General features: G+C 31.1%; 1 long non-coding RNA gene across 1 annotated transcript; it reads left to right on the top strand.

Moving 5' to 3' along the window:
* The first annotated feature begins 9,604 nt into the window (after nt 1-9,604).
* Nucleotides 9,605-12,162, top strand: LOC126890631 (uncharacterized). The gene is made up of 3 exons (XR_007700393.1): nt 9,605-9,857; nt 10,581-10,738; nt 11,982-12,162. It is a non-coding gene; the product is annotated as an uncharacterized LOC126890631 (long non-coding RNA).
* The last annotated feature ends 258 nt before the right edge of the window (nt 12,163-12,420 follow it).

Raw genomic sequence — 12,420 nt, 5'->3', positions numbered from 1 at the left:
TCCAGAATGACTGAATCGAATTAGCTAATTTCGATTTTCTTCTTCTTCTTCTTCTTCTTCTTCTTCTTCTTCTTCTTCTTCTTTCTCTTTATAAGCAATTCTGCTTGTTCATTGGCGGATTGATATCTCTATGGAAGGTTGTCACTCCATCTTTTGCGCGGTCGGCCGATACTTCTTCTGCCGATTGGTGATTTATCTCGTGCTATTTTGACCACACGTGTCTCCCTCATTCTGGTTATGTGGTTGTTCCTTTCTTTTTTCCTATTTAGTGTCCATTCGTTTATACACTGTACGTTACATTGTCTTCTAATATCTTCGCTCCTCTTTCGATCTCTCAGTGTATTTCCTGTAATTCTTCTCAGTACTCTCATCTCTGCCGTTTCCAATAGTCTTTGTGTTGTGGCTGTATCGGGTCTTGTTTCTGATGCATATGTCATTATTGGTCTTACACTGGCTTTATAAATTCTTGACTTCATCTCAGTGTTAATATGTCGGTTTCACCACATAGTGTTATTAAGGCATCCTGCCAATCTATTTGCTTTTTGTACTTGATTTATCACTTCTTTGTCTAGGTCTCCGTAACTTGACAATGTAATTCCAAGGTATTTTACTTCCATTACTTGTTCAATACTGATACCATCAATTTCTATTTTGCATCTGATTGGTTCTTTACTGATTACTATTGTTTTGGTTTTCTGAGATGAAATTGTCATATTGAATTCTTTTGCTCTTATGTTAAATCTGTGGACTAATCTTTGCAGAATATCTTCATCTTGAGCTATCAATATTGAGTCGTCTGCGTAGCAGAGTATTTTTACTTCTTTTTTTCCCATTCTATAACCTCTTCCTTTGTTAACGTTTTTAATGATTTAATCCATGATTAAATTGAAAAGCATAGGACTCAATAAGTCTCCCTGTCTTATTCTGCTGACTATATCTATAGGTTCTGTAAGTTGTCCATCTATTCTGACTTCCATTTTGTTATTTTGGTAGATGTTCTCAATAGGGACTTCTCTATTATACAGAAGATGGATTACATCTTTGAGTCTTACTCTGTCAAATGCTTTCTTTAAGTCAATCAGACATAGAAATGCTGGTCTATTATACTCTAGTGATTTTTCAGTAATTTGCTTTATGACGAATATTGCATCTGTAGACGATCTTCCAGTACGAAAACCCTGTTGTTCATCTGCTAAACTTATCCTCTGATTCATTACGTCTTGTAAGATTTTAGTTGTAAGTTTTAGGGTAGTATTTAACATATATTATCTGTAGTTTTCTGGCTGCTTTTTATCTCCTTTTTTGAATAGTAGAATTAGTTCGCTCGTTCTCCACTCTTCCTGTATTTTATTGTGTTTTATGATTTTGTTAATTAATGTTGTTAATTGTTCTGTCATTGCTGCTCCACAATATTTTAGTAATTCGTTTGGTATTCCATCCTTACCTGCAGCTTTTTTATTCTTGAGCTTTTCGAGTGTTTTTTGTACTTCCTGTGCACTTATATTAACATCTTCATTTGTGGTAACTTCTGGTGTTTCCGGTTCTAGCATCATTTGTTCTTCCTCTGCATAGAGCTTTTTTAGGTAGTCAATCCATGTATCCTTTTCTATGTGTTTTGGTTCTATTAGTTCCTTTACCTCCGTTCTTTGACCTCTTATAAAGCGCCATATTTCCTTTTCGAGACCATAAAAATCAGGTTCCATTTCTTTCAAAAAACATTCCCAGTGATAATTTTTTATTCTTCTTACTAATGAATGTGTTTCGTTTCTTATAGTCTTATAATTATCGTATGCCTCTTGTGTTTTAGTTGACATGTATGTTAGGTAAGCTTTTCTCTTCTCTTTACATTTTTCCTTCACTTCTGTACAAAACCATGGAGTTCTTCGCCTTGGAAGCGATTTATTTTTATTAATGTTTCTTTCACCAAGAACTTCCTTGGCTGAGGCTAAGATATTAGACTTAATTTTTGCCAAGCTTTCTTTGACTCCGTCACTTTCTGTGATATACGTGTTGCTGCTTTTTTCCGTTAGTCTTTTTTGGAATAGGTATCTTGTGGAGTCGTCCTGTAAGCTTTCGACTTTAATCTTGGTGGTGTATTCTGCTGTTTTTTTATCACATATATGTGTTTTCATTCTGATTTTGCACAATACCAATTTATGATCGCTTCCTATTTCTGCTGATGTTAGTGCTCTTACATCCAAGATTAGAGACGGGTGTAACTCTCTATTCGACAGAATATAGTCTATCGTAGATCTTTGTCCTCTAGTGTTATCAAAAGTGTATTTGTATTGTTCTTTGTGAGGGAAAAATAGATTGTTAATTCGTATTTCATTTATGTTGCAGAGGTCCGTCAAAAGGTCTCCGTTTTCATTTCTGATATTCTCATTATATCGCTGTTTTATTCCCGGAACTGTATCATTTCCAACACGGGCATTAAAGTCACCCATAATGATTATATATTCATCATTTGGGATCTCGTTTATTACAGTCTGAAGGTGTTCATAGGAGTTTTCTCTTATGGTGGCATCCCTGTTGTTCTCAGGTGAATAGATCGCTGTCACGTTCAGAGGTTTGACATCCAGTTTGACTTTTACACTAACTATTCTTTCGGAAATATATCGGCACTCTTGTACTTGGTGCACAAATTTTCTGTGAACTAGCAGTGCGATTCCTTCCTTGGCTCTTGTATCCTTTGCAACACCACTGTAAATCATCAAATAGTCATCAAGCATGATTTGACCCTTTCCTTTTTTCTTGGTCTTTTGTAGTGCACATATGTGTATATTCTTTTCTACAAGCTCTTTTGCGATTTCCTGCTCTCTTGTGTTTAGAGACTTTACATTCCAAGTACCGATGCGAAGTATATTTTTCTTTTTCCATAAATTCGTTGTCATTTTTCTCGCGTTGGTCGTCGTAATGAAATCATTCCTGTTCCGAGGCATAATCCTGTTTCTATGAGCTATGGTTTTAACGTCTATCAGTAGGGTGCTAACCTGGCTGTAGACCCCCTCCTCCTTTATCCGGGCTTGGGACCGGCAACAGTTCTATGAGCTGCTCGATCACACCAAACAAAACTGTAGGCGGAGTTAATTTCGATTTTAAAACATTGAAATTCAAGGAAGAAAAGGTGAGAAAATGTGATGAAACGGTAAAGAAAATACTAAAAACAAGAACGTTATTGTCATATACACACAGATATAATATTATACTCCTTTAGATTTACGTCACTAAAGCTGCGGCTAACTTCGGGCTACTTACTTTTTTACGTTTTCCGTGAAATCCATGCTTTTGGCACTTTGTTTAATCTAAATAATGGTATTCAGAATGGTTTTATTAAATTTATAATTATTAAAATATTTTGAATTAATTCACAAACTTGAACTTTCAACTTTAACGCATAGAAAATGTTGAAAATTAGTTTTTTTTATTGTATGTAAACAATGTTTTAAAATTATTTTTAATTATAAACATGTTTTCTGTATAGTAATTTTGGATATTATCAAAAATATACATATTATTGAGCACGGAGCACATTTTGTACTCACTTCCTGTACAACTAATCAAATTTTATATCTGACGAGATATTGTAAAGACCTTCTTTCTTAGACTTCTACAAATTATTTCAAAATCAAAAGTATCCAATCAATCCAGTCTTTCTCGAGTTAAAAAATGAATGTGTGTGTACTTTGTACGCACGTAAGAAGTAATACTTCTACTACATTTTATGTGATTTTTAAGACAATACCAAAAATTTAAAAAAATAAAAGAATAAAACGCACACAAACACATTGAAAAATGCAACAAAGAAAAAATGATTTCTGAACGATAATAATTGTTGGCAAAAATTTTAAATACGCATTTTCTGAAAAAAAAATTATATAACAAATATACTTACAATCATAAAATGCATAAAAAAATAAAAAAATAAAAACTTGCATCGGGAATCGAACCCGTGAATTTCTGGGCGCTTTGATTCGTAATCGAAGCCTAGACTAACTCGTCCAATTCCACATTATTTGTCATGTGGAAAAATAGGGTAAATGAACGTTTTACTTTTTGACAGTTGTTTTGAATATAATTAAATTGCGTAGTTTAAATTTTGTGGAAGAAAATCAATGTAAATCAAAGCATTACATACCTACTAGATAAATAAATCTACTCCAAAAAATCATAATTTAAAAATAAAAATTGGACCTAATTTGGGATTTCTCTCTAAAATCCCCATTCTTGAGAAAATAAATGTACAGTAGAGCGTCGATTATCCGAGCAAGCGTTAGTAATTGACGCTTAAAATATCTTCAATTTTCTTCAATATTGTATCCAAAAATAATTATGTTGTTGCAAAGACTGCACTTTTTTGTTTAGTTGCTAGTTGTCATTATCAAGATATAAATAAATATGTAGGTATATAAATATGGTTTTTATTCACTTGTGGATAAATATGTATGACTATAAATATGTATCAATATATTGTAGTTCGATTATCCGAACAAATCGGTTTTCCGAACACCTATGACCCCCAATTAGTTCGGATAATCGACGCTCTACTGTATTTCAACCTAATCCAAATGTATAATTACAATATGATTATAATAAAAACTACTTACCAAATTAGAATGAGTTTTCCTTGTCCAAAATAGTCCAAAAGTCCAAAAATATAGGTATATGAAAACTATTTAAAAAGGCAGTATAACTATTAACTAACTTTTGTTTGTTGTTTCTTTTCACACAAATTTTAAAACGCAACAACCATAAATAATCTAACTACAGCTGTGCCACAGCCGCCATATTGAATAATTTTTGACATGTCATTTGAACATCCAATCAGAACAAAGTTATAATGCGCATGCGCCGGGATCATAGGTTTTAACATATAAAAATTCACCCTCATATCGCCGGTAAAGAAGTATAACTTAAAAATAAAAAAACATTAAAAAGAAGGAGTCAGAAAAAACTAGAGGGTATCAGATAAAATTAGAGGGTGCCAGAAAAAGTTGAGGGAATCAGAAAAAAATGGAGGGTGTCAGTAAAAATTTGAAGGAGATACGATAAAATAGAAGGATGTCACAAAAAATTTAGTGCAGTGACTGTAGAAAGCAATTGATTGTACACATATTCCCTAGCAAAATCACTAGATTTTAAATAAATAAAATTTTTAAACCGATGGTTAAAAAATCGTAAAATAAAATATAATAAATATATAAAAAAATTACTTAGTTCAATTTTAAGAATATTATATTAAGTTTTTCAACCTAATGGAAATATTTGTAAATTAAATATTTGTAAAAATTTTTAATTGAAAAACTTATTGGCTAATCTTCCTGGTGACACCTCCAAGGCTTCTACAATATGCAAGCCAAATGGATGCTGCAGTGAAGACAAAAGGGAAGGAATTCTACACTATGCAATTCACAACCCCCGTCTGCAGCGTGGTAAAGTTCCAACGGAAAATGGACCTAGTTACTCTATAGGAGTAATACTAATATACAAGTAAAAATGTATACCATTTTTATTTAGTTGCAATGCGAAGCCAAAACTGTCTTAATCTTTACTTAGATCAGAGAGTGCAACCAGAACTCTTATCGACGATTTCACCTCTTGTTAGAGGTTCATCAGAGACTGCATAGGCTGCCTTCTCTGGTCCAGGTAAAAATTTTCAACATATTTATTAATCCCCCATTGCAACTGACGAGAAGGTAGTATAGTATTTTTACTACAAAAACGTTATTACGTAGTTAAAAATTTTTGACGTAAGAGAACTGTCAAAACATTAGAATGTGACTTTTCTTTATTGCCATGTTTTGATAAAAGTCACATTCTAATGTTTTGACAGTTCTCTTACGTCAAAAATTTTGACCTACGTAATAACGTTTTTGTAGTAAAAATACTATAGGTGCGTAGCGGCATCTGCTAAATATAAGACTAAGTTTTTCAACCTAATGAAAATATTTGTAAATTAAATGTTTTTAAAAGATTTTTGATTGAAAAATTTATTGGCCCATCTTCCTGGTGACACCTCCAAGGCTTCTACAATATGCAAGCCAAATGGATGCTGCAGTGAAGACAAAAGGGGAGGAATTCTACACTATTCAATTCACAACCCCCGTCTGCAGCGTGTTAAAGTTCCAACGAAAAATGGTATACGTTTTTATTTTTATATTAGTATTACTCCTATAGAGTAACTAGGTCCATTTTCCGTTGGAACTTTACCACTCTGCAGACGGGTGTTGTGAATTGCATAGTGTAGAATTCCTTCCCTTTTGTCTTCACTGTAGCATCCATTTGGCTTGCATATTGTAGAAGCCTTGGAGGTGTCACCAGGAAGATAGAAATCTTTTAAAAATATTTAATTTACAAATATTTTCATTAGGTTGAAAAACTTAGTCTTTTATTTAGCAAATGCCGCTACGCACCTACTACCTTGTCGTCAGTTGCAATGGGGGATTAATATGTCAAAAATTTTTACCTGGACCAGAGAAAGCAGCATATGCAGTCTCTGATGAACCTCTAAAAAGAGGTGAAATCGTCGATAAGAGTGTTGGCTGCACTCTCTGATCTAAGTAAAAATTAAGACAGTTTTGGCTTCGCATTGCAACTGAATAAAAATGGTATACATTTTTATTTTTTTTTAAGAATATTATTTAAAATTTAAAAATACAGAAAACAAAAAGGTACAAAAAATATGGCTGTCCCTAATATCTTGCCTTATTCTTTTTCTTATTGTATGATGGGTTTTTTATGGCTTTTTTTCGAAAGATCCAGATACCTGATCAAAAATAAAGTCTTAAGGTACATTTTCACGCTCATGCAACTTGCACCGATTGACTTGTGCATGCAAATTTAAGCGCGAAAACGAAAATTATTGACTTGCACAAGTCACAAAATTTGACTTCATTTGGATGGTTAGATAATTTGCATTTGGTGCAAATGCATGAACGTGTAAACGACACACCAACTTCACGCATGCCTCGTAGGTGGAATTGGTGTGGAAAATAAGAATTTGAAAATATTTAAATTGATTTTAAAAGACTTTATATTACAAAATACGTTTTATTCTGTGGATGAATATTTTAGTAACTGATAATATGCTTATAATTTTAAATTTTGTATTTGTGTTTGTCTTCTACTTATGTAATCTGGTTTAGCGTAATTTTAACATTTATATGTATTACTTTCTTTTCTGTACTCACTAATCTTATACAAATTCTGTTTGTCAAAAAGTAAATAAAGTATTTGTGTTTTTTGTTTGTGATGTAATAAAACGACCCTATGAAGCTATGCCACGGTTTTTACTAATTAAGCAGATTGTATATAAATAACTGAACTTCGAAAATCATCCAAGAAAAAGAATCAATGTTAATTTAGGGAACAAACAATAATAATTTTTATAATTAATGTCAATTTCGGTTTTGTACACCTTGTATTTTAAGATTCTGAAATAGACGTTCCCTGTACTGAAACCAACGAATATTATCTGTTCTTTATATAATCAACGTTATTTCACGTGTAGACGACTCAGGCACTATTAAACTAGTCGGCAATACCGAATAAGACGATTCCTTGATATCTTCATGTTCTTCCCGTCACTAAAAACCTCAAAGTTGAAGATAATCGTTCATGTGGTGTAACTGAACACTTCATAATAGGCCGCGCCACTTTTCCCCAACACGACTCTACCTTATCGGTAGAGTCTACGAGAAGTGTACGTTAAATTGAAGCTGTAATTACAAAGAAACAAACATGTATGTCTTTGTACTCACTTTATCACGCTTAACGAATTACGGGATCTGGATTTTAATGCATATTTTTTGAAGTTATACTTCTTTACCGGCGATAGAGGGTAAATTTTTATATGGGAAAACCTAGCGACCGGGCGCATGCGCATTATAACTTTGTTCTGATTGGATGTTCAAATGACATGTCAAAAATTATTCAATATGGTGGCTGTGGCACAGCTGTAGTTAGATTATTTATGGTTGTTGCGTTTTAAAATTTGTGTGAAAAGAAACAACAAACAAAAGTTAGTTAATAGTTATACTGCCTTTTTAAATAGTTTTCATATACCTATATTTTTGGACTATTTTGGACAAGGAAAACTCATTCTAATTTGGTAAGTACCTAGTTTTTATTATAATCATATTGTAATTATACATTTGGATTAGGTTGAAATACATACATTTATTTTCTCAAGAATGCGGATTTTAGAGAGAAATCCCAAATTAGGTTCGATTTTTATTTTTAAATTATGATTTTTTGGCGTAGATTTATTTATCTAGTAGGTATGTAATGCTTTGATTTACATACTTAATTTGATTACCAACAAAAGTTCTACCAATCTTCATCTAATATATTGTTTTCTTACTGTTTTGTTATATTTTTATATTTTCTTCCACAAAATTTAAACTACATAATTTTCAAAACAATTGTCAAACAGTAAAACGTTCAGTTACCTTATTTTTCCACTTGATAAATAATGTGCGATTGGACGAGTGAGTCTACGCTTCGATTACGAGTCAAAGCGGCACGAAATTCAAGGGTTCAATTCCCGATGCAAGTTTTATTTCTTTATTTTTTTATGCATATTATGATTGTAAGTATATTTGTTATATAATTTTTTTTTTAGCAAATGCGTATTTAAAATTTTTGCCAACAATTATTATCGTCCAGAAATCATTTTTTCTTTGTGGCATTTTTCAATGTGTTTGTGTGCGTTTTATTCTTTTATTTTTTTAAATTTTTGGTATAGTCTTAAAAATCACATAATATGTAGTAGAAGTATAACTTCTTACGTGCGTACAAAGTACACACACATTCTTTTTTTTTATAATTCTCGTATTAAAGTTACGCGTGAAGTTAGTCATATTGATGACAGTTGGGGAAACGTCTGCGACCCTTCATAATAGTATCAGTCCTTTTTATTAACGGTGTAACTAAATCTATTAAATGTCGATAAGTTGTCGATGCGTAGATAATTACGAAAATCGTCTGGTGCATTTGATAATAAATTCTTTAATATGAGAGTAACTGGCTCTTTTTTCAATCTAACTCTTCTGCGATCTTCCCTAACAACACACAACATTCCAGGAATGTACTACCAAAGTTCTATCAATATTTGAATGTCCTGGACATTTAGGGAACATTCGGTGAACATCTGTTTAAATTATTCCTGGAATGTTACCATAAGACATTCTGTGAACATACTACCAATGTTCCTATATTTTAAGTTGCGAAATAATACATACGTGTAACAGATACAACATTACTTATAACATACCAGACAAACTAAGTGACACTTTAGGCCTACAGTGCAATAATATGTCAAATTTAAAGAGTTTCCCAAGTTCAATTACCTAATACAATATTATAAACATACAAATGTAATAAAGATTATTGTTCGCGAATATTCAATTTGGAATGCGATTTTGTTAATAAAAAAAATACTTATAACTTATGCAAAACCCAAGAGAGGCATTTATATTTATTTCTTTTGCGTTCATTTTCTAATTCGCCGTGCATATATTTTTGTGCATGGCGCTTGAGAGGGCATCACGTGACTAAAAACGACCAACCAACGACCTCGCTTCGGCCATCTTGGCATCTTCATCTTGACCACCTTGCTTTGCCGTGGGTGGATCGTTGTTTGTGTTATTTGTGCTTTTTAAGAATATTTTTTTTAATTCGGATACTTTTATAATAGCTTTAATAGTATTATTAACATAGTGAATAAAATGGTGTCCTGTTTTTAACGCAGTTGGAGTAGCAGAAACAAATGTAGATAAAAAAATCTGCAGGAATAACGTTTCAATTATGACAGAAGCTCCAAACAAATGACTGTGAATGAAAAGCCCTATTAAAAGGTTAGTATGCAAATATGTAAACGAAGGCATGCCCTGTATTTCAGAAAATAAATTAATACTATTAATACCCTAATAATACTATTCATAAAAAATCTTTTAAGTAACCTAGATATAACAAAGTGAATAAAAGGCATAAATCAGAAGAATTATTATTTTATTTTATAAGTTAATAATTGGTCATATCCATTTATTATTTTAATAATAATTGTGAATAAGCCACAAACTTCGCTTATTCCTAACTAAAATAGTAAATAGAGATAATAACAATAGGATTTGTAAAACTAAAGTAATTCTTTTTGCGTTTTTGCTAATGTATGCCTTTATAAATAGGATGGTAGACCACACACTATAATATGCAGTACCAACTAATGAATACACAGAATATTATAGTCGATTTGCTAAACTCAGTCTCAGTACTACTGAGTCTCAGACACAACTGGCTAGTGATTTTAGTAAATCATTTTGCCAATTTGGTAAAATTGGCAAAAAAAATAATAACTAAATAGTTAATAATTACTGTAATTTTGGCAAAATTGGCCAAAAACAAAAAAAAATACCTACTAAAATCACTAGCCAGTTGTGTCAGAGTTTGGGGAACCGACTATACTAATAAACAATTTCTAAGCTGTTTTATAATATTTTGTGAGTCCATTAATCATATTTTTTATTTAAGACTAAAATTTGTTAATAATGCTTAGTAATGCATATATTTTGTATTTTTAGCTTTCCAGAAGATCCTGCGAAGAAGACATGAAGTATAGATCAGATTTGTTAATAGAGGAGTATGTTCAAAACACTTTTTAGAAAAAGATATTGACAGAACTTCACTTTCATCTGTTCGTTTAAGAGACTGTGCTGTTCCAATAGCTTATGTCACACAGGTATATGCATTTTTTTTCTTGGTTTTAACATCTTTAAACGTGAAATACGCAATAGCTTATCGAATTGATGCCATGTTATTTTTCTTTATTAAGGTCTTTGTTTATTATTGTGTATGTGTATTAACAACAGAAACATTTTTGGTTATTCTTTATTTTATTTTATATTTTGTCATCAAGTGTTCAGTCAATGTATGTAGTTTTCTTATGTACACCTTTATGGGTTTATACCTGGTGGATGTATATTTCAATAAATAAATAAATAAATAACCTAATTAATAATACAGTCTGTACAATATAGATACTGTTGTAATTCATTATCTACATCGGAGATCTAAGTTGACATTGTTGCCCAACTGCAAAAAATTTTTGAATTCATTTTAAGTCAAATATATCACATAATTATTGCGAAGTAGATTATACAACAAAACAGATTAATATTCAATGTAAATAAATAAAAACATCAGAAATAGAAAACAAGAATTAAGGTATAATCTTATGTTACAGTTATTAAGGTACCAAGGGTATTATAAGGATAATAACGCTTGAGGTCAATGGTGTTTTTAACAAGGGCCTGAGGGATATACGTTGACCGAAAGCGTTATTATTATAATACCTGTGGTGCCTTCAACGTTTAATGTCTGACTAAATTATTCTTTATATGCGAAAAATTTGAATGAATTTTGAATTGGTTAGTTTTTAAATAAGTACATTTACCAGTAACAGTAGTAACATAATTGTGGTAACCATAGTTTTACTTAGGTTGATATTTGTCAACTTGACAGTATCTAAGTCGTTATTTAAATTTAATGCCCAAGGGCGTTATATCATACTTAACAGACTTCGAAATGTCATTATTTGTCAAATAATGTACCAGTAGGACATTAAAGTAAATAATAAAAACAATAAATATAATGAATACTAAATACTTATTTGTTCGTGAAAAATCTATTTCTTTGTGGCTTTTTTGTAATTAACTATTCTAATGAGGAAATAAGCCACAATTTACTTGAAAAAATAATTTTATTAAGGTTTCTACTTCCACGTCGGATGTCGTTGTCAAAATACAAAATGTTCATTATTATTATTTTATTTATTAAATATTATTTATTATTTATTTAAATATTATTTAATATTTATTTTTTTATTATTATTATTTATGCGTATTATTACCTGTAAATATTATTTCTTCTGATTGTTAATTGTAAAGGATAGAAAAATTACCTTTTATTTTATTTTCTTTTAGAATCAGCTGAGAGAAGTGGTCTACAAAAAACCAGAAAGGAAACGGAATATGTGGCTACGAAAAGCAAAAGAAAGGTTTACAAAGCAAATGTGACACATTTTTTTATAATATTTAGGAATGTCAGTAAATTACATTAAAAAATGTATGTAAAGATTTTTTGCAATAAAAATGTTTATATTTATCAAGGATGTATTATTTGGTATGGCCACATATCGTCAGTGATGTGACAATACCTCCTATCTGTTTTTTTCAAGAGATTTGTAAGATAGACTAAAAACTTGTTTCGGCCACCTCCTGTTTTCATATATTTTTTGACTTGTTTTGCAGTAAATTCAACTATCTATTTACTACAAAAAAGTCAGAATACGTACGAAAACAGAAAGTGACCTTAAAAAATGTTTTTCGTCTCCTGCAAACCTCATGAAAAAACATATAGGAG

The sequence above is a fragment of the Diabrotica virgifera genome, chromosome 8, assembly GCF_917563875.1.
Source record: "Diabrotica virgifera virgifera chromosome 8, PGI_DIABVI_V3a".
Taxonomy (NCBI): Eukaryota; Metazoa; Arthropoda; class Insecta; order Coleoptera; family Chrysomelidae; genus Diabrotica; species Diabrotica virgifera.
The sequence above is the reverse complement of the archived record's forward strand: the minus strand, read 5'-3'. Positions and strand labels throughout refer to the sequence as shown.